We start from the raw sequence: 25940 nt of genomic DNA, 5'->3' as shown, positions 1-25940 counted from the left end.
GCCATCGCTCATCAAAAATATGCCATCTGTGTGCAGCTTGATATCAGATATACATTCAAATACTAAACTGCATGCATAATACAGGAGAAGGCCATATCAATAATTTTAAAAAGCTATTTAAAAAAGGTTACTCAAGGTTATGACTCAATGTCAGATTAGAGTCACAGGAGAGACAGTGACATGTTTTGAAGTTATTGTTCCAAATGTTAAAACATGTCATAGTTGACCCAAAGAGTCCCATTCATTTGCGATTAGTCACGGCTTAAATCAGCTGAAGTTTGAATGGGTTTTGCCACAGAAAGCCAAATTACTCATTCCTGTTTCACAGAGTCATTCATGCCAAAGAACCATCACAGAGTCAGATGAAAAGAAAACACAGAAATGATCCTTAACCCCCCAAGACTTCATCATTAAATGGAAAACTCAGTATTTATCTAATCTCTTCCAGTTGAAACTTCATCTCTGCCCTTGGGACATCATCCGCCACGCCCTCTACTTCCATTTCAGTGTCTCTCGTTGGCCTGCTGCTGCTCTCTCGGTGGCTCTCTCCCTGTGTGTGTGTCTCTGTGTGTGGGGGGGGGGTCATTGTGTGAGTGGAGATAGGTGTGCTGGAGTCAGGGCCACACCAGCTGCATGTCATCTCTTTAATCAAGCCTCTATGAAGACTCAGCTGTGCCACCTCCCTGTTTCCTGCCTCTCATCTGGTCTGCCCTGCTGTTCTGCCCTCAGACCTACTGATCTGCCCTGGAACCCTGCATACTCAGTCTCCTCAGATCCCTCTCTGGAGCTTGAACTACCCCTAGCCTGCAGCCCATCTTCCCCATGCTCCTCAATAAATATCAGTTTATCATATTCCATTCTCCACGTCTTTGTCTGCACCTGGGTTCACCTGTTCTGTTGCTCCACATAACAGTACAATCTGGTCAAAGACATGAACCCAACAGACATTCAGCTGCTCAGCCTGCCAAGTACCTTAGAGGCTTTTGGTGTACCAAGAGACATTTTCCTTGATAAAGAGTCAGAACTGTTTAGGCTCCTGACTGCCATCTGAAAGACGGATCCTGAGATGGCCCTGGGCATGGCTGCCTCGAGTTGAAAAGTCACTTTTGGCCCTGTTCCTCCCAGGCCCACCATTCCAGCCTCCTGTGTTTCCCCGGAGTCTCCCAATTCCTCCCTGGAGCAGCCGAGCAGTCAGTCAGCTAACCTGCAGCATGCTAGCCACCAGCACGATAGCCACAAGCCTGCATCTCGGCCTGTATTCCAGCCTGCCAGCCCTCTGGAACTGACCATGTTCTGCACATTAAATAACCAAAGAACAATTTATGATATTGACAAGCTTCAGCAGCCTCCTGTTTTTCTGGCACCATCGGCTCACCTACCTGTCTTGGAGCCAATGGATTCTGGTCCTGTACTCCAACTGTCTGGACGACCTCCTGAGTGGTTCCACCCATCCGTCCTGCCATCTGGTCGACTCCTGAGTGGTTCTGCTCATCTGTCCTGGTGTCTGGGCCATCTCCAGAATGGTTCTGCCTATGTTGCTGGTCTCCAGGTTATCATCCAGAGTGGCTCTGCTGGTCTTGCCGTCCTTCTGTTTGACCTCCAGGGTGGCTCCGCCCATCTGTCCTGCCTCCAGGTCGCCCACTGGAGCGACACTGGCCAACTGTTCTGCCATCCGGTTGTCTTTGCGAGCAACTCCACCTATCTGCCCTGCCTCCCAGTCATGGTTACCACGAATGCTTCTTGGCTCCCTCCCCTTCTGCTTCCTGGATGTGTTTGATTGACAGCAGCTGGCAGACTACCGCAGTTATGTCGTATGAACAGAAACAAAGTAAGTAAACTGCTGTAGCTACAAGTCATGGACAGACAACGTGTTGCTAACAGGGATTTTGAGGAGCAACAACCAAACCAACATCTAACAGGTCTGAAGTGACATTTGCAGGTATGTTTAAGTGCTGTTTAATGTGCTGCAGCTGAGCAACTAGTTAGCTATCTAGCCTACTAACTGACATTAGCGGTGCACTTTTCCAGTGAATATTTTTTAGCATTGAATGTTTGGTGACTTATTCAACAAGCTAAGGTGCAGTACAAGACATGTTTATGTTTGTGAGTTAGATAAGAAGGAGACTTTAGCAGGAAAGCTAATGTGGTTGTTGTTTAGAGTCTGTGGCTCTTGTGTTGTGTGGCAGGATGTTATCAGGCTTAGTGTGACTGTCTGCTCCGCATACGATAGAACACCATCTTATCGCTTTATGCAATGATCTGATTTGCTGTGTCAAAATAAGAACTCCAGCTACGTATGCGGATGATGGAACAATATTTCATTGAATTAATGTAAAACTAGGGGGTTCCATCATGAAATCAAAAAATTAAAAACATAAAGTTCTCCCTCTTGTTTATGGATTTTTTCTCAAAGGAGAACACAGGACAAACAATTTACAGAGCAGATATGTTGCTGTAATAGACAAAAAAATGACTTAATTTCAGATGGACTGAAGGTTAGGGTTCCCAGTTGTTTTCTGCTTTTCCAGCTTCACTTAGGTAAACGGTGAACATACCAATTTTGCTAATCACACACCGAATTCAAGCTGCCCTTTGATGAAAGCTTGTTTGGACAAAGTGCTTGTCATGCTATAATTGTGTATTCATATTCAAAGCACAGTTAACAAACAAATATCGGTTGTGACAACAGGGTATACGTATTGAAAGCTTGAATTCAGTGCTCAGATACTGAGAGAGAGAGAGGAGAAGAGAAACAGAGAGGCATTTCTGTGGAGCACAAAGTCATTTCATCTTACTCTTAAAACCAAAGAATGCTGGTGCGAGCCTCTGTTTTGAATTGTTCCGCTTGTGTTTTCATTGGAAACAAATGCCTGAGTTTTGTTTGGGTAAAAGTCAAGGGGTCATATTCAGTAGGAATCAACAACAGAGAATGTTTCGAAACCGAAGACAGGCAATCCAACCTTACTGGGAGAGCGAGGAGTGATCAGCCTTTCAGGACATGTTTCTGTTTGTCTCTGGAGCTCTGAGGATGACTGTATGTGACTGTGGATAATCAGCATGTATGTTACTGTACAGAAACATCTGTTCGCTCTGCTTCAACTTGTTCCTGCCTCTGTTCATGAGACATTAAATCTCTTAAATATTGATCCTATAAGTTTGACTGTGGCAATGTTGTTAATTAAATTCATTTTTCTAGTCAATTATTTTAAAAAAATGCTCTAAAATGGTTTCAAATAAAAGACGTTAATAGTATTTTTACTATTAGGTTGGCAACTTTTGCTGGTCAGCCAGTCCACCACTGTAGTCCAAACTGAAATATCTCAACAACTATTGGATGGTTGCCCTGAAATTTAATAAAGACATTCATGTTCCCAGAGGTTGAGTCCTACCGGTGACCCTCTAACTTTTTCTCTAGCTGCACCATGACATTAACATTTATGTTTTTTTGTAAAATATCTTGCCAACTATTGGATGGATTGCTGTGTAATGTGGTATAGTTATCAATTGTCTCGAGAGAACGAAGTCTAATGACTTCAGTGATCCTCTGACTTTACCTGTAGCGCCACCTGCAGGTCAAAGTTTTCACTTATTCTGTGAAATATCTCAACATCATCTTGATGTATTGGCACAAAATTTTGTACAGGCATTCATGGTTCCCAGAGGATGAATCCTAAAGACTTTGTTGATGCTCTGACCCCTGACTTTCTCTGGCGCCACCATGAGGTTCACATACAGTGCTGCTTGAAAGTTTGTGAACCTTTTAGAATTTTCTCTATTTTTGCATAATATGACCTAAAACATGATCAGATTTTTACACAAGTCCTAAAACTAGATAAACGGAACCCAATTAAACAAATGAGACAAAAACATTAAAGTTATTAATTTATTTATTGAGGAAAATTATCAAATCTTACATATTTGTGTGAGGCAAAAGTATGTGAACCCTTGCTTTCAGTAACTGGTGTGACGCCCTTTTGTAGCAATAACTTCGACCAAATGTTTCCAGTAACTGTTAATCAGCCCTGCACAGTGGCTTTGAGGAATTTTAGCCCGTTCCTCCTTATAGAACAGCCTCAACACAGGGATGTTGGTGGGCTTCTTTGCATGAACTGCCCACTTCAGGTTCTTCCACAGCATTTCTACAGGATTAAGGTCAGGACTTTGACCCGGTCATTCATAAACATCATCTTTCTTCTGCTGCCATTCTTTGGTAGAACGACTTGTGTGTTTAGGGTCGTTGTCTTATTGCATGACCCACTTTCTGTTGAGCTTCAGTTCCCAGACGGATACCTTGACATTTTCCTGTAGAATTTGCTGGTACAACTCAGAACTCATAGCTCCATCAATGATTGCAAGCTGTCCTGGTCCAGAGGCAGAAAAGCAGGCCCAGACCATGATACTGCCACCACGTTTCACAGATGGGTTAAGGTTCTTATGCTGGAATGCAGTGTTTGCTCATCGCCAAACATAATGCTTCTTATTCAAACCCAAAACATCGATTTTGGTCTCATCCATCCACAGAACATTTTTTCCAATCGCCTTCTGGCTTATCCACGTGGTCTTGAGCGAACCGTAGACGGCAGCAATGTTCTTTTTGGAGAGAATTGGCTTTTTTCCTTGCAACTCTGCCATGCACACCATTGATGTTCAATGTTCTCCTGATGATGGACTCATGAACATTGACTGTAGCCACTGCACGAGAGGCCTTTAGTTTCCTAGACGTTACCCTGGGGTCCCTTGTGGCCTCCCAGACTATTACACATCTGCTCTTGGTGTGATCTTTGGTGGTCGACCCCTTCTGGGGAGAGTAACAGTGGTTTTGGATGTCCTCAATTTGTACACAATCTGCCTGACAGTCAACTGTTTGAGTCCAAACTCTTTAGAAATGGTTTTGTAACCCTTTCCAGCCTGGTGAGTATCAACAACTCTTCTTCTGAGGTCCTCAGAAATCTCCTTTCCTCAAGCTATGACTCACTTCCATAGGCAGGGCCTCCCAGACTCACCCTTGATTGTCATCCCATTGATTTAAACACCCGATCCTAATTTCCCCTTCAAATTAATTGATAATCCTAGAGGTTCACATACTTTTGCCACACACAGATATGTAACTAGATCATTTTCCTCAATAAATAAACAAACAAGAGTAAGTTTTTTTGTCTCATTTGGTTAATTGATGTCTCTTTATCTAGTTTCAGGACTTGAATCTGATCATGTTTTAGGTCATATTTGTGCAGAAATAGATCAAATTCTAAAGGGTTCACAAACTTTCAAGCACCACTCTATGTGTTTCAGAGTGAAATGTCTCAACAGCTATTGGATGGGTTGCTTTAACATTTACACATGCTCATGTTCTCCTCAGGATGAATTGTAATAACTTTTGTCATCCTCCGACTTTCGATCTAGTGCCATCATCAGGTCAAAAGTTTAATTTGTCCAATACTTTGGTTTATGACCAAATATCTTCGGAACTAATGACATTCAGCTTCAGCTGTACTTTGTGTTCTGTGCTAATTAGCAAATGTTAGCATGCTAACAAGCTAAACTAAGACGGTAAACATGGTGAACATCGCCCATTAAAGATCCCCTCCAGACATGTTTTAAGAGATGTGTATATCTATGAATATGTAAATATTTTTTATTTCAAAACTTTAACTCTTGGACACAACTACAGTCCATTCTCAGTGTTTGTGCTCTGGAGGCTTCAAGTTTCCAAATCACACTTGCAAGTTTCATACTGGACCATGATTGGCTCCAAACTAGTTGTGATGTCATAAATCATGCTTGTAGGTATGTGTTAAACTGACAATTTAGTTCAGAGAAACTTCCTTCCTCAGCAGATGAATATGAAAACAAACTCTGCACAGAGCGGAGAACAACATCCAACTGAAGGAGCAAGAACAAAAACATGTTTTTGACTGGAGGAGTCAAATTCATATTTTTTAAATGTTTCAGCTCCTCTCATTTAACTACTGGCACTGATAAATGTGTCTGATGATTTCTGACAGCAGCAACCTCAAATTCTTCTTTTCACTCTGGGAACATTTTTGTGAATGCCCACAAGCGGAGCTTAACAGGTCGCCTTAGTTGGACTTTTTAGAGGCGTCAATGACGCTTATGTTGAAATCTCAGGAACATTCACCTCCTCATGAACAGGTGACATTCATCAGGCTGAAACCAGAGATTTACTACAAGTTGGTGCAGTTAAGAGAATTTGCTGAATCCGACTTTGAACACTCGTATGAACAAACCTCACAGAGAAAAGAGATTTAGGATAACAATGTGACAACGTTCTTGCATGAGGATCATGGTTAGTGTGCTGACATTAAAGGGCCAGTATACGCTGTCAGAAGTGCTAGTCGGACAGTGGAATAGCTTTGGAAACCTCCTCTCCCCACACCTTTCCAAAGTCGGATTGGGGGGGGGATTCATGTCTGACCACTGACACTCATGAGAATGAAGCCATCTTGCTCTCTTTTCTCATTCTTGACAACTATTTCTGTCACTTCTCATGTGAACCATGTACAATATTATGAATGTCTTCCAGAAGAGACAGGCTGAAAATGTGCACTGTTATTCCCATATTTACACAATACCACGTCTCCTGCCTATTACGGCCAACTTTTCACTCAGTTTTCAAGTGTAGATGTTCAGAACACTTTTGATTTCTGACAATACATCATAAGATCGAGTGTAAACGGACCCTCAATGAAAGAGCGAACTACAAACTTCTTTTTGCCTCTTTTTCTTTATTATACTTCCCCCCTTTACTTTCTCTTCTGTCTCATCTCTCTATCACCTTTCTTTCTCTCTTTCTTTCTTTCTTTCTTTCTTTCTTTCTTTCTTTCTTTCTTTCTTTCTGTCTTTCTGTCAGACCTCTCTCCCCTCTCTCCTCCTCTCTCTCTCTCTCAGCCTCCAGGTGAAAGAGCTCCTTTCTTCGGGCGTCTCTCGTGCAGCTGCCGCCTCCAGTAAACACCTCGGGGTGCTCAGGGCTCCTGCAGCTCCGGCACCTCCAAACAAAGACGGCGGTTATGTGTTGGCCTGGCTTTTATGTAACCTGGCAGCAGGTTAGAGAGTCTACCCTGAAATCAAAACATCGAAGTTCAATCCTCGCAGCAGCGAGAGAAAGTCGATAAACTCGCTGACTGGACCATTTAAAATGTAAATGCTAATTTTGTAGACCACAACTTCTGTTTAAAGGCGCTGCAGCGTTTTAATCACTTATTACTTTTACTTTGACACGTTGGTGTTACAACCTAAAACAAACAAGGCTGCAAGTGACTGACCGCACTGATTATCTTTCAGTATCATACTTTGTAGTTGAACCCTTATAATTGGTTTAACTGTTGCTTGTCAAATAAATAAAATAATAAAATATTCATGCATCCCGAAGCAGTACTTAAGTGATGAAGATGATGCTGAATACATTTAAGAGTAACTTTTTTCAACAGTTTCAATAACAATGTTTTAAACCAACAGTCAGGTGTCCATAGTAACAGTGAAAGAGGTTTTCCTCGCTGTAATCATTCCTCCTGTTCATACTGGATATTAAAAGATCCTTCAAATGTGCTTTCAATATAAGTGATGGAGGCCAAAATCCAGTGTTTTGTACAAAAATGCATTTAAAAGTCTGTGTGAAGTTTATATTCAGCTTCATCAGTCTGAGTTAGTCATATCAAGTGGATATCTGACACATTTACAGTCTTTTTAGCATCAAATTCCCTCTTTGTGTTTCCTCGGACAGTGTTTCCCTGTTGAGCTGCAGGTGGAAGTATAGTAACAAAAAGAGGGACTTTGGCACTAAAAAGACTGTAACGTTGAAAGATATCTACTTGATTTGACTCATTTGGACGCTGAAGCTTCATATTAGCTTCAGATAAACTTTTAAATACATTTTTTGCACAGAAGGGGGACTGTGGGTTTTGTCTTCCATCACTTCCATTGTAAGGTCATTATGAAGGGATCTTCTAATGGTCAGTATGAACAGGAGGAATGATTACAGCAAGAAAAAAAATTGTGAATCTATCTATCTATCTTCAAGATGCTCTCAGCCTGCTATGTGTGTTTAGGAGTCATTCGTTAATCTACAATCATACCTCTTAAGCTTTAGAAGGTTTGCAAAATGTTTTTTAAAGTCATCTCAGCCGTAAGATGCTTTGGGGAAAGGAGATGTAATTTCCCTCTCTTGTATCTAACAATACTTGAATCTATTTTTTATATTTTATCATTAGAAATCTAATTATTTGATAATTTATCGACTTTAATTTGCTTCCTTTTGTAAAGCACTTTGAATAAAGATGATGATGCTTATCTCTGTGTGCACCTCTGTAATAACTCTGAGTTACTCCGGTGGTCTTGGCTCCTCTGTTGCCATGGTGAGGGCAAAGGGTGGCTGGTGAAGATTGATGACCAGGAAGTCGACCTGACTGTATTCACAAGCAGGTGCAAGGCATCATGGGAGTCCCCTGGGAATAATACAGCCAACCCGAACCTGAACATCTGTCTGCAAGGATGCAGTGTGTGGGAGTGTGTGTGTGTGTGTGTGTGTTTGAGTGTGTGTGCTTGGCCGGGTGGCCCGTGATAATGGTGTGTGTTTGGCAGCGTGGCTTAGCAACAATCAGGTAAAATGCCCCATTATGAGCATTCCTCAGTTCAGATCTTAGCAGTTGTTTGTGCAGTCACAGACATGTTCACACTGCGCTCCAGCGCGGGTAAATTTAGCACAAGACTCAACAACCATTTTAGACCCGTTGTTATTGGAAAGTCTGTTGTTGGATTCCAAATTGATCCATCCACTGTGGAAAACAAATTGCTGGCATTAAAGCAAAGCACACCGTGGCTTACAGAGTTATCCTGAAAGCTTTACTTCAGTGGATAAAATTACCTTTACGTGCTTAATTACTCTCTCGGGAAAGGAGGCTGGAAGTCATCAGAGCAGAGAGTAGACTGAAGGTGAACCATCCTGGGCCTTGTGTTCTCCACACATGGATACCTGAGTTAGCCTGAGTTAGATTGTTGATGATTTGGACTTTTCAGTTCTTTATGGATGGCTTCAAATTTATCTGGAGCTGTTGTCATAGCAACCAACCAAACTGGCAAAAGTCCAGGTTTATAGAGCTGCAAAGTGTGAGCAGAAGTGTTTTTCCTCATTCTGTATTCTCATTTCAAAACTTAAATGATCTCTTCGATGTTACTGAACACAGAAACTCAGGACTCTCCCGGATACTGTGACGATCCTGCAGGTTTATATTATGATCACCAGCATGCCATAATACCGCAACGTCCACGATCTAGATCTTTGTTGCGTGTCACCCCCCCCCCCCCCCCCCCCCCCATCATGATCTCCCTTCAGTTCCTGTCATCTCTCCACTGCACCTATAATAAAAGCATAAAAAACTTTGTTTCTGAGAAATCATGTTTTGACACTGAAGTTGTAAACAAAACTGAATTCACTGCTGGATTCAAAATTGACCCAGAAATTAAGAGAGAACTGATTCACTCTGCAGATTGTAACTTCTGCTCACCATTAGCGACCCATGTGACCGAATTTTCAGCTCTATGATTGGCTGTTTCTTGCTGAAATGCACCTTGGGAGCTGTAATTCACTCCTACCCCGAAACAGAAACACAAATGTTCAAACAAAGAACTTTTCAAATGTGAAAACATCTGCAGTCTGTCAAAGTAACGAGCCAATCGTCTTTCGTCTCTTTGTCTCTGTACTGATAACAACCGTCGATCAGACTTTCCCGTCACCATAAATCATTTTTTAGAAAAGCGTCTTTCTCTCTCTTTCTTCCTCACCGTTCGCAGAAGATGCCAACAACATTCGAGGAAAACTCTGCTGAAGGAAATTGCCTTGGAGAGAAGCGATATTTTCTTATTTGGCGCGGCCTGTGTTTGCCCAGCACCTTGCAGAGAGAAACACTGTTTTCTTAATGACGAGCATCGCCAGGAGGCCCCTCCGCTCCCTCCAGAGGTAGAAGAAGAAGAAGAAGAAGAAGAAGAAGTCAGTGAAGGTGAAAGAGAAAAGATTTGACGCTTCCAGTTGCCACCTGAAGCTCAGCTGAAGGTGAAGTTTGAAGCATCGACGAGTCGGTGAACTGAAAGCTTCGCCATCGGTTTCATTCTTCTTCTACAGAACCGCAGCGACTCTTCTGATCTGGCAGCTTCATCAGTGATACTAAACCCACTGAACCCAGCTGCTTATTTGTTAAATTCCTTCATTTACAGGCTTATTGCAGAGTCACTATATGTGTCACCCAGATGTGTTAAGCTATTCAGATATGCCATCATTTTGCATGTGAGCAGTACTATAAAAGCTCTACAAGACTTTTTAATGTAAAATAAAACAACAAATAAAAATCTAAACAAGTCTTTGTAGGTTTCGGCTCATCTTTAGATGTGTCTGCTGGTTTTTTTTTACAGTGTGTTTAATGATGACAAAGTTATGATTTTGAGTTGAAAGTGTACAATAATTGTGGATCTTTTCCTGCAGGTGACTGTAGTGTGTATGTGTGTATGTGTGTGTGTGTGTTGGTGTGTGTTTAATAATGCAATAATAACTAGCACAGAGGGGAAAAAACCGTTGTTGATGGTGAAGGACAAAGTGGGCTTTGTTGAGGCTCAGAGTGCCAGAAAACACCAGGGACTAACATGGAGCAACTTTCGGCAAAAAAAAATCAAAATATTCTAATCAGCATTTTATAATTTAGCATCTCTAAATATCAAAATTATAGTTTATAAAAGCGCTGAGTGAGAACAGGTGCAGCATTTTACTTTTTTGAATCGAACTCAATACTTTTCTTCAATCTCCTGGAAAGCCGATTTTGATGTTGGAGGTCTGAACTCAACAATACAACTCTTATGTTGTAGAGAGGAGGGGGTAACAAAGAGGAAAAGCTGTCGACAGGAAGGGATAAAGCAGGCTTTGTTGGGGCAAAGCTCCGAGGAACCGCGGCTGCAGCCAAGGTTCAGATGAACAGATAAAAACACACTTAGCCCGCACTTTAACAGTTACCCCCCGATGGGTGGGCTGAGGTCTCCCCTCCGTAATAACATAACAGCCATTTCACTTTACTGTTGGAGGTGCAGGGTCGCCGCAGCACACTCTGAGAAATGAAGGGTTCACTGAAGGTTCTCCAGAGGGTCCAGATGGAGCCAGAACATGTCTGAGAGCTTCTCGCCAAGAAATGTATTCACCGACTCTGTGTGTGTGTGTGTGTGTGAGAGAGAGAGAGAGAGAGAGAGAGAGAGAGAGAGAGACACTCTGGGGATAATTCAAAGATATTTAAGATACTGTAGTTATTAATGGTAAAACCGGCTGCACTCAGACTCCACTGCCAGCCCTCGAAACATGTTCTTCGTTCACTCGCTGCTGCCAAATCGCCATGAAATAGAGCTGCAACGATTAGTTGCCCACTATTATATTAATCACCAACTATTTTGATAATATATTAATCGCTTGGAGTCATTTTTCAAGAAGAAAAATGTCCAAATTCTCTGATTCCAGCTTCTTAAATGTGAATATTTTCTGGTTTCTTTAGACAGTAAACTAAATATCTTTGAGTTGTGGACAAAACATTTGAGGTTATGTTGGGTTTTAGGAAACACTGATTGACATTTTTCTGACATTTTATGAACCAAACTAATTGATTAACTGATAATGAAAATGATACTTAGTTGCAGCCCTACCATGAAGCTGGTGCGTTGTTATCATGCAGTATAACTAACCACATGGTGGCGCTGTTTCAACTTTATTGACCCTGAGGGGAATTTTTGTCTTTCAGCCGGTAAAACATAGCACACAGAAACTTAAGCAAACAGACTAAGGTACAAAACATGCAAAACGTTGACATAAAGTGATAACATAAAACAGAGTCTGTCAGCTCCCCCTGATAGTTACATAAGATTACACTTTATTGATCCCGAGGGGGGAAATATGTGTTACAGCAGCACAAGAATAAAGAGACCACGTACAGGAGGTACAAAAAGGATGAAGCAATGAGGAAAACTACCCATAAATCCAAATTCAATCAAATATATACAGCATATAACAAGTAAATGAAGTGAAAAACCACAAGTATCACCAGAAATGACAAGAAAAGTTTGATGTAGTCCTTAGCAAATGTACAAGAGTACAATAGTGTATCCAGAGTGTTTGGAGTGATGAAGATTGGATCAAAATAGTCAAATAGAAATAAATAAATGCAGAAACGGGCGTTTTGATGGGTTTTTTTGTCTTGATCCAAGAAAGAAATTAACAGAAGTAATGAATCTCTCTAATTGTCACCGTTTTTAATGACACTGAGGGAGACTGTGCACTGAGTCTGGTGTCTTCAGAGACAGTCAGACAGTCGTTTCAGTCGGCTGAAATGTCTCGTGGTCAACTTGAAACTTGAAGAATGAAGTCAGAAAAAAAAAGTATATAAATGTAATTTAAATTGATTGTCATGCTTTCCATAATAATGTTAGAATACTAAAGAAACAAAGCCACATTGTTTGTATTATTACATTTGCACATCATGTACTGTTTATACTGTTTATACTGTTTATGCTGTCAACGTTTGCACATTCCTCCTCAATATCTTGTAACATTCTCACACAGTTAGAATATTTTATAGAAATTATTTTTACTTTTTATTGTAAACTTATACCTGACGTTGCCTGTGGTATTTTCTCTTTTTTGATTGTTATGCAACACTGAGGCGATTTTCCTCGTATCTGCAAACCTGGTTTGCAATAAACCTGTTTCTGTATCTGATTTCCATCTGTACCACACAGATTTACTGCATTATCTTCAACTGATGATCAGTCTGGCATCTTTTTAGGGAGAATTATCTGTAAATAAAACCAGTAGTAGTCTGCAGGGCTGCATACAGTCCCAACAACTTCCTCTGTGAGGATACAGCAGCGGGTATGTTGCCTTAGAGATGAAACACAGGACAGAAAAGCTCCATTAATCACTTAACGCTGCTCTAAAGTTTAAATATGGATGAATATATGAAGATGAAGATGAAGATGAATATATTTGCATTTTCTCTCATCTGGATTTCAGTAGCTGGATGATGAGAGGACACTGTTAAAAAGATTTTTAGTAAATTCAAAGTGAAACTGTAAAAGTAAAGGAGACTAAGATAGGATTTTGAAAAGTGAGGAAGTGGAAATTACAACCCTGTGTGTGTGTGTGTGTGTGTGTGTGTGTGTGTGTGTGTGTGTGTGTGTGTGTGTTGCTGGATGTGTTTACTCGTGTAATTTCTCCCTTTTCCTTTCTGTGTTTTTCAAAACATTTGAGGCCATAAATCACGTTAGCTTGGCTGTGAATAACAGACAAGTTTGTCTTGGTTCACTTGAGACAAGTCGGTGGATTTATACTCACACAAAGTCATTCATAAGTATCCTGTAAGGTCCTTTTTATTTCTTGGGATTTTGAAAAGCCTTTCCCACAATCCACCATCTATCCTGGTGTTCCCCCCCTCCCCACCTTTCAGCCAGAGTTCATTCAGTTTAAACATCATTCACTCAAATCTGAGTTATTGTTGCTCGATTGGTTCTGCTTTACACATAAATGCACGCAGTGTTTACAGTCGCAGTTACAGATGTAGTCGGTTGTTTCCTTTGCAGCCGGCTCGTGTTGAACTTTTTACCCTTCGGCTCCTTCGTTGTAGCGCCAGAAACAGATCTGCTACCACTGTACGCGGCGGTGAAGTCGAGGACGTTCATCAATATTTCGTTGACTGAGCTGAACTGTGAGGCTCGGGGGCACGCAGCCACATTTTATGCAGGAAGTGACATAATTGTGTACATGGACTTTGGGCAGTTACTCAGCCGGTAACGGGAGGGCATTGTTGAAAATGGCATAACTCTGTATTTACCCACTGGGCTTAGGTTTCACGTAAGGGCCACATGCAATAAAAATTTAACAAAACATACCTGTATTCTGTTCAAGTCCCAATATGAGCGGCACCGGAGTTCATTTGACAGTCGATACGGCTGCAAACGCTCCCAGAGGAAGTGATTTTGTTTCTTTTTGTTGCTTTCTGTCCTCGCTAAAACACAGGAAGTTATGGTGTTGGTGCCACAGCAGTCTCGTGTTTAATACTGGTCCGGGTGCTGCGGGGGGGTGGGAGGGTTGGGGGGGGGGATCCCCAATGACACATTACAGAGGTGAAAAGAGAATTTAGCGCCGTTAAAATGATGAGTGAAATATCTGCTGCCCGGCTTTCATTTTAAAACAAATGCAAAAAAAAAGAAAAAACTAATGTTTTAAAGCACATTAGAGGTATATTTTTACATGAAAATACACTCTGTATCTCATACACATCTTACTTTAAAGGTTCACAATTTTCAAGGCTGTCTTAAAACAGTGAAACTTGTTTTTCTTGCTGTAATCATTCCTCCTGTTCATACCGGCCATTAGAAGATCCCTTCATAATGACCTTACAATGGAAGTGATGGGAAAATGTATTTAAAAGTTTATCTGAAGCTAATATGAAGCTTCAGCGTCCAAATGAGTCAAATCACGTGATATCTTTCAACGTTACAGTCTTTTTAGTGCCAAAGTCCCTCTTTTTGTTACTATACTTCCACCTGCAGCTCAACAGGGAAACACTGTCCGAGGAAACACAAAGAGGGAATTTGATGCTAAAAAAAAGACTGTAAATGTGTCAGATATCCACTTGATATGACTAACTCAGACTGATGAAGACTCATATAAGCTTCACAGAGACTTTTAAATGACTGTGGATTTTGTCCAAAGACGTTTTATGACATGTTGGCTGCAAACAGGAAAGACTGGACAAACTATCCTCGCTGTGTCTAATTCCATACAACATACTAACTGCATACAGCACCATAAAATGTTGATCAAACCCCGAGGTGACGTCCTCAAACGTCTTGTTTAGTCCACAACTCAAAGATATTCAGTTTACTGTCACAGAAGACTAAAGAAACCAGAAAATATTCAAATTTAAGAAGCTGGAATCAGAGATTTTTGATGATTAAACGATTATCAAAATAGTCGGCAACTAATCGATAAATCAACTTATTGTTGCAGCTCTAATAATATACTGTTTTTTTGCAGTTAGTGTGCAAGTCCTCCAAATTAAACAACAAAATCCATCTTTAAAAAGCTCCAGAACAAGACATAACAGTGTAGTCTGATCTGTTTAGAGTATTTAGGGAAACATCATGATTTGGGTTTAAATGATTACTTCCTTGAAGTCTCCTCAACTCATAAACATGTTTCTTCAGAGTTTGTTTCCATGTTCATCTGACGAAGGAGGAAAGTTTCTCTGAGCTTGTCTTAAATCTCACTAGTTTGGAGCCAATTGTCGTCCAGTATTCAACTTACACAAGTGTGATGTGGAAACTTGAAGCCTCCAGTTCACAAAACACTGAGAATGAACTTTGAATATTGACTTGGATATTTACACATTCAAGTTAAGTCCATTTTAATTGCTTAGCCCGATATTACAAATCACAAATTTGCCTCAGGAGGCTTTTCACCCCGTATCCTTAGACCCTCCATTCAAACAAGGAAAAATTCCCCTAAAAAAAAAATCCCTTTTAACAGGGAAAAGATGGAAGAAACCTCAGGAGGAGCAACAGAGGAGGATCCTTCTCCCAGGACAGACAGACAGGAAATAGATGTGCATACAGAATAGACCAAGAAAGACAAATTACAGGAATGCAGCATGAACAAACAGGATGACAAAATCAGAGATGGCTTGATAACCAACTCTGTCTCCTAGAAATTACCAAATACGTTACGGCTGGATCACATTGTCTCTTGACATAATTAGAAAATGTTGTTAAGTTATGTACTGGCAGCACTTACTTAAAGTCAAAGAAAGATCATATTCTTGTTTTAATACACTGACTTGAAGCTCAATATGTTTAATGTGATGTTTAAAGTGGGAAAACTTTAGTTAAGGGGCCAAATATCTTTGTTGGAGGGCCGGATTTGGTCCACGGGCCGCTATTTGACTGGACTACACACAGACACAGAGGAAGGTGAGACCAGAGGTGAGGCTGACCCAGAGGAAAAAGGAAATTTCAAAATAAGATCTTTTCTTTGTCCGGCCTTTGTCTCGTAGACATAACTGAGCTCAATTTAACATCAATATGAGATTTTGATCTTGATTTAACTGCGCTGATCTTTATTAGTCTGAGATAACAGTAAGATCCAAAAGAAAACTTGATTGGCTTATAAATGATCCTGCACAATGTCAGAAATATGTCTCAGTGATCAAATTCAAGTCTTTATCTGTTCTCAGAGTTCTCACTTCTACCTTCTTCTGCATATAAACTTCAGGTTCTCATTGATTTGTCACAAATACATTTCAAACACCTTCTTAACGAGAACATTATCCGTAGAGCAGATGCCCTGCTGGGCCTGCTGGTGGCGCTAGAGGGGAGGGTCATGGGGTCACAAAATTTCATGCTTTGGACCAAGCTGCTGACAGACCGACAGATCTGTCACTTCAAGGCCTGTGCAAAAACTCATTCACTTATTCACTCTTAACATTTTCCAGTAATAAACATAAACATTTATTTGATTGTAATTACCAGATTTTTTAATAGTCTCATCAGTTTGTCCACACATTGATACTGGTTGGTCCATTTTGGTATTTTGACAGTTTCAGGTAAAGAAACCATTAAATTACTGTAGAAAACCACAGTAACTATTATTCTACTGTAGTTCAGGCTCTTGTGGCCGTTGTGCTTGTTATACTTTGTGCCTGTTTCTAGACATTTTATATTTATTTTTGGCTCAACCACAAGCATCTCAGCAGTCATCTGCATAGATCAGTTCTAACTCAGACAAACAACAATTTCTCTGTTGTGTAAGTTTCTTATTTCAGACAAAACATATAACATAATGGAACTGTTGTTAATTCAGTGTTTGATTATCACTCACCAGGAGACTTCACCACCTCTTCACATTTTACTACATGATTACCATTAAATATCAGGATCATTGCTGGAGTCTGGAGTCACATCACATCCTGTTTCCTTTACACTGATATTAAGATGTCTTTAAAAGTTTATTATAATAGATAATAGGTAATTAAAATCTTGTTATGTGTACCCTGCTCTTCAAAAAACTTCCTCTATGTTTGAGAGTCTTAAAATGTGTTAAAACGTTTGATCATCTCTTTATTATTACACCGTCAGTAACGGTAAAACATTTGTGTTTTTCTCTCATCTACAGTAGCCGTCATTCAGTTTGCTGACCTGCAGGGATCCAAAACCTTTTGGCCCGGCGGACTCGTGTTGCCAAGTGGACTGAGGTGAGCTGTTGGACTCTTTTACAGACAAGTACACATGCACAAAGACTCCATGGACACCTGCCAACCTGGAGACTTGACTCCCACAGTTGAATATCAGTGTTTAATTACCCAAGAGTCTTTCAAGGAAATGAGAGTGTCCAGTATGTTGTCAAGTTAAGTTTTTTTACTTGTAGTGAGCTTAAAAAGATACATCAGTATTATTTTTTTGTCAGGATTTGTTGTTGTTGCTACAGATTTAAAGAAGCTTTCTACATATTGGATTTTTAATGGTGTGTTTGCAACATTTTGCTAATGTCTGTAATTTATATACTTGTTAACGTTGTGAGTATACAGAATGATTCTTAGAGGACAGAAAGTTGCACATGGTCGCTGCTACTTTCATGGCCGGAGGGGACGTGGTAGAATGTTTTCAGTAATTATAAGAACTGGGAACACTGAAAAGAAAACATTCTTATTTACTGTGTTGAGTCGCAGTCCAAACATTTCCTGCTGTTGCTACTTCATATTAAAGCTTCTCACTGATGTACAACTGTGTGGCTTTTATTATGAAGCATGTACAGGAAATGCAAAACTGACTGCACTATTGGTCCGTAAATATTGGTCTACACCGCAAAATGTTTGTGCTGTTTGTTCAGCAGATCGGATTTATATATTGCAAATGAGGACTGGTAACAGAGGGAAACAGCACACAGTGAGACTGAAGAGCTGCAGGCAGAAGAGGCTCCTTTTACTGCAGCGACAGACATGTTACTCGTCAGTTGCTGCCAATTAGTTACTGTAAAAAAATAAGCATAAGTTTCATCTTAGTGTAGGAAAATTAAGGCGCTACAGTAAGATCTCAAAGTCCAAGTTGCAGCCCAGCCATCTCTTTAGTTGCACAGATGTGAAATCAGTTCTTGACCATGAGTTATTGGTGCCATGTGTTGTTTCTTGGTCCTTCAATCTCTCTCAAGCGTATTAGGGAAATGTCCAACAAAAACAAGACCAGGCATGGAGGACACAGTGAGAAAAACAACTTTGCCCAGCAAACAGTGCAGTGATGTAACAGCCATCCTTGACTCTTTTGTTTTTTAAGTGCAGGTTGTGGCAGTGAAACTTTTTGTCTATTTCGACATTTGATTCTGTTTAAAGATCTAAGAACCGAAGCCTTCTGCTTGTTTGTGCAGCTTGATGAAAGTCGGGATACATTTTGATAATTTTCTATCATCTAACTGTGGCGGCGATGTTCTTAATGCGATGGTGCATCACAGCTGAGTAAATGTAGATGAAACACTGCTGGTATGTTAAGCACGCACTTTTTATTTTTCCTTTTTCAGTGCACATCTGGTTCAGATGAATTGTTTACATGTTTTATTTGTATTTCCTTTTTTTTTTTTTCTCAAGATTTTGTGCATTATGATAGCTTCTCCTTCATGTTTCATTTATATCTCCACACATTTTCTCACGTGTTTCTCTGAAACTATTGCCCCCAAACCATTTCAGACATACTTGATACCAAAGTTAGACAATACTGAGATCTGAATCATGCAATCAGCTCTTATTTGTCTATTTATTGCTCCATAAGGCTGTTAAAGAGAAAACTCTGAATACAGCAAAAGAACTCAAGCTTCTTATGTTTCTACTGTTATTCTCATATATTCTTTTGCTCCTTATTTCTCCTAAAGGGGGGGGGGGGGGGGGGGGGGGGGGGAGAAACAGGTCAGTAATCTCCAAATAAGATGATGATTTATTTCTGTTATGAGACAAAGAAAAGACCATTGTTAGCAGCAACGTTTTCCTCCTGCAGGACGAGGAAGCAGAAACACCGACAGCCAGGACAGCAGATTCCTCCGGATGATAGATTCTGGATTTTTAAATGAGGGAGGAGTAGACACACAGTAACGAAGCAATCAAACTACAGTATATAAAGAGTATTTTAACATGTTATAAAACATGTCTGGAAGGGATCTTTAAGGTTAGGAGACCGTCAGTCAGCGTTGTCGGATGTTAAAGTATCGTATCAGAGGAGAACAAACAGGTTTAAGTTAGTTATTTATTGAGATGAATGACTTTTTGACACAGTCTACAAATGTTTAAAAGAAATAAATAAAAATAGTTATATGATATATATGAAGGGGACTCAAATAAAAATGTCCCAACACTGAAAACAAAAGTATAGCTGTTAAATAAACTAAAGGCTATAATAGTTGTAGCCTGTTCAGCATCTACATGGAAATTAAATAAATAATAATAATAATAGTCATAATAAGCTTTATTTATAGAGCACCTTTCATGACATAAAATGCAGCTCAAAGTGCTTCACAAAAGAAATATAAAACATAGATACACACAAACACATACATATACATATATACGCATGCATATGTATATATGTGTATATATATATATGTGCATACCTCATCAGCTCTAGTTGCCCACATAACCCAACGTCATACAATCTTTAAACAGGCTCCTCTATGTGTCCATAACTCATCAGTCTACATGGATGCAGCAGTAAATTATCTCTCCTAGCCGGCAAATTCAAATAAGCTTTATTGGCATCACAGATGACAAACCCGTATCTCCAGAGCAGCACAGAAAACTATAACAATCGTTTGTTTACAGATGTAATCACTCAAACATTTACTAAAGAGCTTGTTCTGCTGAGCGTATGACAACGTTTAACATATTTTGCAGCTGTTACTGACTTTTCTCTCCACATAGAAAGGACAGTTTCTGAGGAGAAACTCAGAATAGATATTATTTATTTCTTCAAATCCTTGTCTTTCTCACAGTATAACAAACAGGAAGTGAGATTCTGTCTCAACTTCTCTTTTATGACAAAGTGAACACAACTATCCTGATGCTGGATACTGATTACATCTACTGAGTGTCATAAAAAGGTTAAAACTGTCTTGATCATACATCGTACAGAGGACAAGATTATCGTACAAATTTGTCACGGCTACACTAATAACCACAACGTTAAGGCTACGGGACGCTCGTGATCATTGTTTTTAAAAAGGAGAAGAATAAACAACGATCTCAGATGTTTTATTGATCCAGACGTCATCCATTTATTTTGTCTTTTTTTGGGGGGGGGGGGGGGGAGGAGTAACTTTACATTACTGTCTAATTTTTATTTTTCCATTACATCCATTCTTACTTTTCCTTTTTTCCCAGCCTGCACTTCCCTCCTTAAAGTCACTTCTGTCACATCGATGCTGCTGTCGTCTCCCAACCAGTAGTTTATTAATAATTAACAACAGTCTGAGACTCCACATTTAAGTGACTTCATATGTACTCTTCTGCTGTCCGTCTGTAGCCTCAGTTGACTCTCCAGAAGCTTAGACAAATCTTTCACACAGGGGCTTTTGATGTTATTCAACTTTTTGTTTGGAGGGTTTTTTAGGAGCTTAAGGGTTATAAAAGAAAGCAAAGAGTAAAGAAGACGCAATACAATAAAAAGCTGGAAAAACATTATTATGAAATTATATTATCAGGAAACGGTCACATTTCAGCTGAGAGAGACAAAAGAGCTGCGGTTCAGTTACACAAACCAGAGCTGGAATCCTTTAATGAGGTTAAAGGTCAGCTAACGAAGAGTGCGTGTGGGTGGATGTAACCAGAACACTGTGTTTCATTTCAATCAGTGTTTGATGTTACACAACGAGGAGAGAATAAGAGTCTGGAAATAAAAAAATAAAAAAAAGTGCCATCCAGAGTCTCCTTTTGTACGTCTCTGAATGTGTGTTTGAGTGTTTATGTTGAATCGTGTTTCTACACTTATGAGAACCGAGTGAACTCGTACCAACAGATTTGCTCTTCAACAGCAAGTACGAGAGATTTAAGAGAATTTGTGTCGTTCAGAAAATGTTATCGTACCTCGAATTTTGCTAAAATTAAATTTACGAGTGATCCAGACTTGTTGTTCAAGCAATACACAGTTTATGTGCCTTTCTTTATAATACATAAAAACACTAATTTAACTTAAGAATGATCTGCTTTAATCTGAATGTTTAAAAATGTTGAAATCGGACCACCCTGCTAGTTGAATGGTTGCTGCGTATGACACATAACCATAATCATACCATCTCTCTCCTCTTGTTTCCTGCCTGCTGCTTCACTATCCAGAAAAATAATAATAATAATGTTGAACTACAGCCTCTTTCACACAAAGTTCCCAGTAAATTACTGGAAAAACCTTTCAGGCAGACGCATGAAAACGACTTTTGTCAGATGGACGTAACCGTTTACCTGCTTATTCACAACTCAGCTGTACCAACGTTTTCCCTGCAATGTTACAAGGTCTTGAGGAGGGAAATTGGTGCAACAGATTTCCGTGAATATTGATCCGTGCTCCCATTCACACATGCAGGAAATGTTCCTGAACGTTTCAGGGACAGGCTGCAATAACAGCTTTTAAAATACATTCTATGATTTTTTCTTTTTTTTTACACATGACAGTATGATATGATATTATTCATCCATCTCCGTTACCATCACGGAGCGCTTTGTTTTAGCGTTCCCCTCTTTATTTCTTGTCACAGTACAGCGCAGCACGGATGACGCACTGTTGGCAACTATGTTGATATTTTTGTTTTTCCAGGTCCTCTAACACGGTTACTTGACGCTGCTAAATGTGTTGTGTTTTCTGTCTGCAGAAGCTCTGCTGTGTGAAGTTTGTTAGTGAAGAACATTTCTCTCAACTTCTCACGTAATCGAATCTCTTTCTTTTACAAAAACACGACACAACTCTTTCCCTTTATTTCAAGAAACTCATCTTCTTACAATTTCACGATATTAACAGTTTCCAAACATGTACTTTTGTATATAAAGATACAAATCAAGGAGGGAAATATTCCAGATCTTCTTTTGAAACCAACTCACTGATTTACTGCTCCTCAACCAGACAATCATCTCATCTTCCTCCTCCCAAACATCTGACAACCAGAGATCCATTTTTCAATCAGATACTGTTATAAATTAAAGGAACTTTTTCTCATTGGGGTTAAAAATTTCTTTGTCCTTAAACTTTCTTCGGAGCAGACTTCATGTTTGGTTTAATAATCCCATTTGTTTTTTGTTTTCTTCAACAGTGTGACGGATTTTCTTTTATAGACAGACTAATCGTCTAATCATCTTCCCAAACATCTGACAACCAGAGAAAGGTCCATGTTCATCATCATCATCAGATACAGGACTCCAAATTTACAGAGCTACTAAAAAGGGCTTTAAATTTGGATTTATTATCTCATATTATAACAGCGTGACTTTGGTTTTCTTTTATATTTGTGTGTGTATATTATTTAGGTAGAGATCATGAATAATGATAATGAGTTCTTTTTTTTAACTCTGGGTATAATTTTCCTGTTTGAAACTTTCCCACAAAGCAACAGGTCGCCTCAGTGAGCAGTTCAGGAGCGTCGGTTATGCTAAGAACTGAATCTCTTGAACTCGCGCCGCCTCCTTTATGAACATTCGTCAAGTCGAAACGACCGATTTGTGCAGTTATGAGTTTGTGGAATTCATCTTGAAACAGTCGTACAAGCAAACATCACAGAAAAAAAAAAAAAGTCTGAGTTTTAGGATAAGAATGCAAAAATGTTTTTGCTAAAAGGTCTTCCCTTTTACTTTCTCCATTTGTTTCTTATTTCCTTCTACTGTTTATTTCCTGATGAGGCAGACCCAGGAATCTGGCCGCCTACAGCCATGATCTTTGGTGGCCAAGCAAGGTTGATCATTATTTTATTTGTATGTTTATTTTTCTATTTCCTCCAAATTACTTGGGCCTTTACTTTTAATTTATGCCATTGGAGATTCATTGGCTGTTTTTCTTCTCCTTGTTTAAACCTCACAGATGGACTTATGCATTCAAATTAGGGCTGCAATTGATGATTATTTTCATTATCGATTAATCTTGTGTTTTCTTTTCTTGCTCAATCATTTCGGGTTTTTTTTGGTCCATAAAATGTCAGAAAACAGTGAAAAATGTTGATCGGTGTTTCCCAAAAGCCCAAAGTGATGTCCTCAGATGTCTTGTTTTGTCCACAACCCAAAAAATATTCAGTTTACTGTCATAGAGGACTAAAGAAACCAGAAAAGATTCACATTTGAGAAGCTGGAACCAAAGAAAATGGAAAGTTTCTTCATAAAAAATGATTCATCGATCATCTAAACAGTTGGCTGATCGATTAATCGACTAATTGTTGTAGCTGTAATTGAATGCCTCATTGTGTGCTATCAAGTATTTGTCAAAACAATTCAAATAAAAAAAACTGAGAACAAAAAAAGACTGTTCTCGTATGAGGAACAATGTCAGAGGGCTGATTAGTGCGTTTGTTTCATATTAGGTTTAAATTAGATCCAGTGTTGTTTAAGATGAGAGAACAACTGTAGTCAAAGACCATCTACTAGTTGTACAGTGATACAGTTGTGTGTGTGTGTGTGTGTGTGTGTGTGTGCGATGCAGGGGACACGTCTGATCCTGGACTGTATATAGAAAGCTCAGGAACTGGACACGGCCTTTTGATCTGTCTGCACACTTCAGCGCGCTGCTCAAACAAGGAAAAAAAGGTCTTAAATAAATTGTGGTAACGTGCAGGACTGTAACACCGCGCGGCCCACACTCCAGACGGCTGGGGCGGCCGGCTGAATATAGATGTGAAAATTATAGGTGTGATTATCCACCTTTAAAAAAAGACCATGATTAGGAGTTTCCCCGGTGACTCAGCAGGTTATGGTGCGTATCATGTACGTCAGTAGTCTGAGCTCGCGACCTCGGCTGCGTGTCACCTTTTGCTGTCAACATCCTCAGATGTTATGTTCTTCAATAAAGAAGAAACTTACTGGAATTTGGCCCCAATAATGAATGAATATAAAGTTTTTTTTATTTAGATAATTATGTGCTCATATAAGTATTTATCCTGCTTGATTCTGTTGTTTATTGTACGTTTACGTTGTATTAACTCTACGGTGCTAAGGTATGTTATTGTCAATGATCGTTAACTCTAGTTTGCAAGTTGTTTCTTTTCTTTGGAGCATCTTCACATTTACTGTAAGTTTATAAAAATTAATCAAAAATCAAAGGTTCAGAAAAAGCAGATTATCATTTCTAGCCGACACCCTTCGATTTTCTGTCAGCTGACGTTAGCAGGTTTTAGCTAGCTGGCTATTTAAGCTAACATTAAAAAAAACATCGTCTCAGGCTCGCTTTTAATGTTTACAGGCTAAAGCTGAAGTTTCCATCCTCACTAGTTTAAAATATGATTTCCTTGCTTTTCTAATTTCAGAGTTATATTTAATTAATTGATTTTTGTAAAGATCAAGATTCTCTTGAAGCTTCGTTTTACGCCATTTACACTCCTGCAGTCCCCTTTTTTCCCTCCTTATCAATCATCAATCATCTGTTAGCCAAAGAATTTCACTTCTATCAGACACACACTTTGATTTTAACACAGGTAGACAAACATAAAAACAGGAATATAAAAAATGTACAAATCAAGTAAGAAATACCTATAAAACAGTATATGTGGACTTACACACTGAAAATAACAGAGAGTATATACATATACTGTGAGTATACATGTAAGAAACACACCTTCCTCTCGTCCTGTTGTCAGTGAAAACCGGGTCTCATAATATTTGCAGGCCACCCCGCGGCAAAATTTATTTTGCTTATGTGGTTTTTATTGCGTTTATCGTAGCGTGCCAGCTGCACACGGTTTCACGTTGGAGTAACAGTGTTGATGAAGAGGGTTAAGAGTGGGAGAGGCGTTGAAGTTTTGTCCAAAGCTCGACCGTGTGGGTGTGTGTAGTCTGTGTTTGTGTATCTAATTGTGCGTTGTGCTGGAGAGGGAGGTCCCACATCGAGGGCGTCCAAGTTGGCTGCTGCACAGCGCTGCATTCATGGGATATTTGACAGAAATAAAAAAAAAAAAAGACGACGAACATGGTCATCTGGTGTTCTTGTTAAAGAGAAGAAGCTGAAAAATGTATTTGAGTGTAGTTTTGTTGTCTTAATGCTGGCTGTCATAAAACATGTTCCCACCATAAAACTTTATTTTACTGTGAAATAACATTACATGTCAATAATGTTTCAGGTTTAATTTAGTCTATCTGAGCAAATGTAGACATGAAGACAAGTCCTGCTCCTTTTCCAACTGATAGCCTCTCTTCCACCAGCATCTGTAACTCAGTGGATTTCATCGTTTCTGTCTTTGGTTTTCTGACAAGCTTAAACATTGAAACATGTTTCTGTCCATATTCAAAGCCAGACATCTACTACTACACTGGCCAGTAAAATCTGCCCTTTCAATCTGCAATAACAGCAGAAACAAGTAGCGAACACAACTCTGACACATCATCAGCTTTTAAGTTGATATGTTGAACTTGTTAGCAAACAGTTGCTTATTTCAGCATCCAGCAGTTACGGAGCAACATTATCATTCATTCAGAGTCGTTTTTCTGTCCAACTGGTGAATATAAATCCAATATTCACTCTCTTTTAGCTCTGTTTTTACTCTCTACCAACTCCTGAGGGAAATATCTGACTCTTTAGCTGCTAAATGCTCCACTATGTTCACCAGCTAGTCTACAGCGGCTTTTTAGAGCCTTTTCTCTGAAAACAGCTGCCTGCTGCGGCCCAAAAACGACGCTATGAGAGCGCTGAGA

At 39.6% G+C, this 25940-nt stretch overlaps 1 long non-coding RNA gene across 1 annotated transcript; it reads right to left on the bottom strand.

The window, feature by feature from the left end:
* Positions 1 to 6844: 6844 nt before the first annotated feature.
* On the bottom strand, positions 6845 to 9362 carry LOC122981205. Its single transcript, XR_006403188.1, has 3 exons — positions 8882 to 9362; positions 8321 to 8792; positions 6845 to 7079 (listed from the first exon to the last, which is right to left on the bottom strand). It is a non-coding gene; the product is annotated as an uncharacterized LOC122981205 (long non-coding RNA).
* Positions 9363 to 25940: the final 16578 nt, after the last annotated feature.

Source organism: Thunnus albacares, chromosome 4 (assembly GCF_914725855.1).
Source record: "Thunnus albacares chromosome 4, fThuAlb1.1, whole genome shotgun sequence".
NCBI classification, from domain to species: domain Eukaryota; kingdom Metazoa; phylum Chordata; class Actinopteri; order Scombriformes; family Scombridae; genus Thunnus; species Thunnus albacares.
This window is presented reverse-complemented; position numbering and strand designations above follow the sequence as displayed.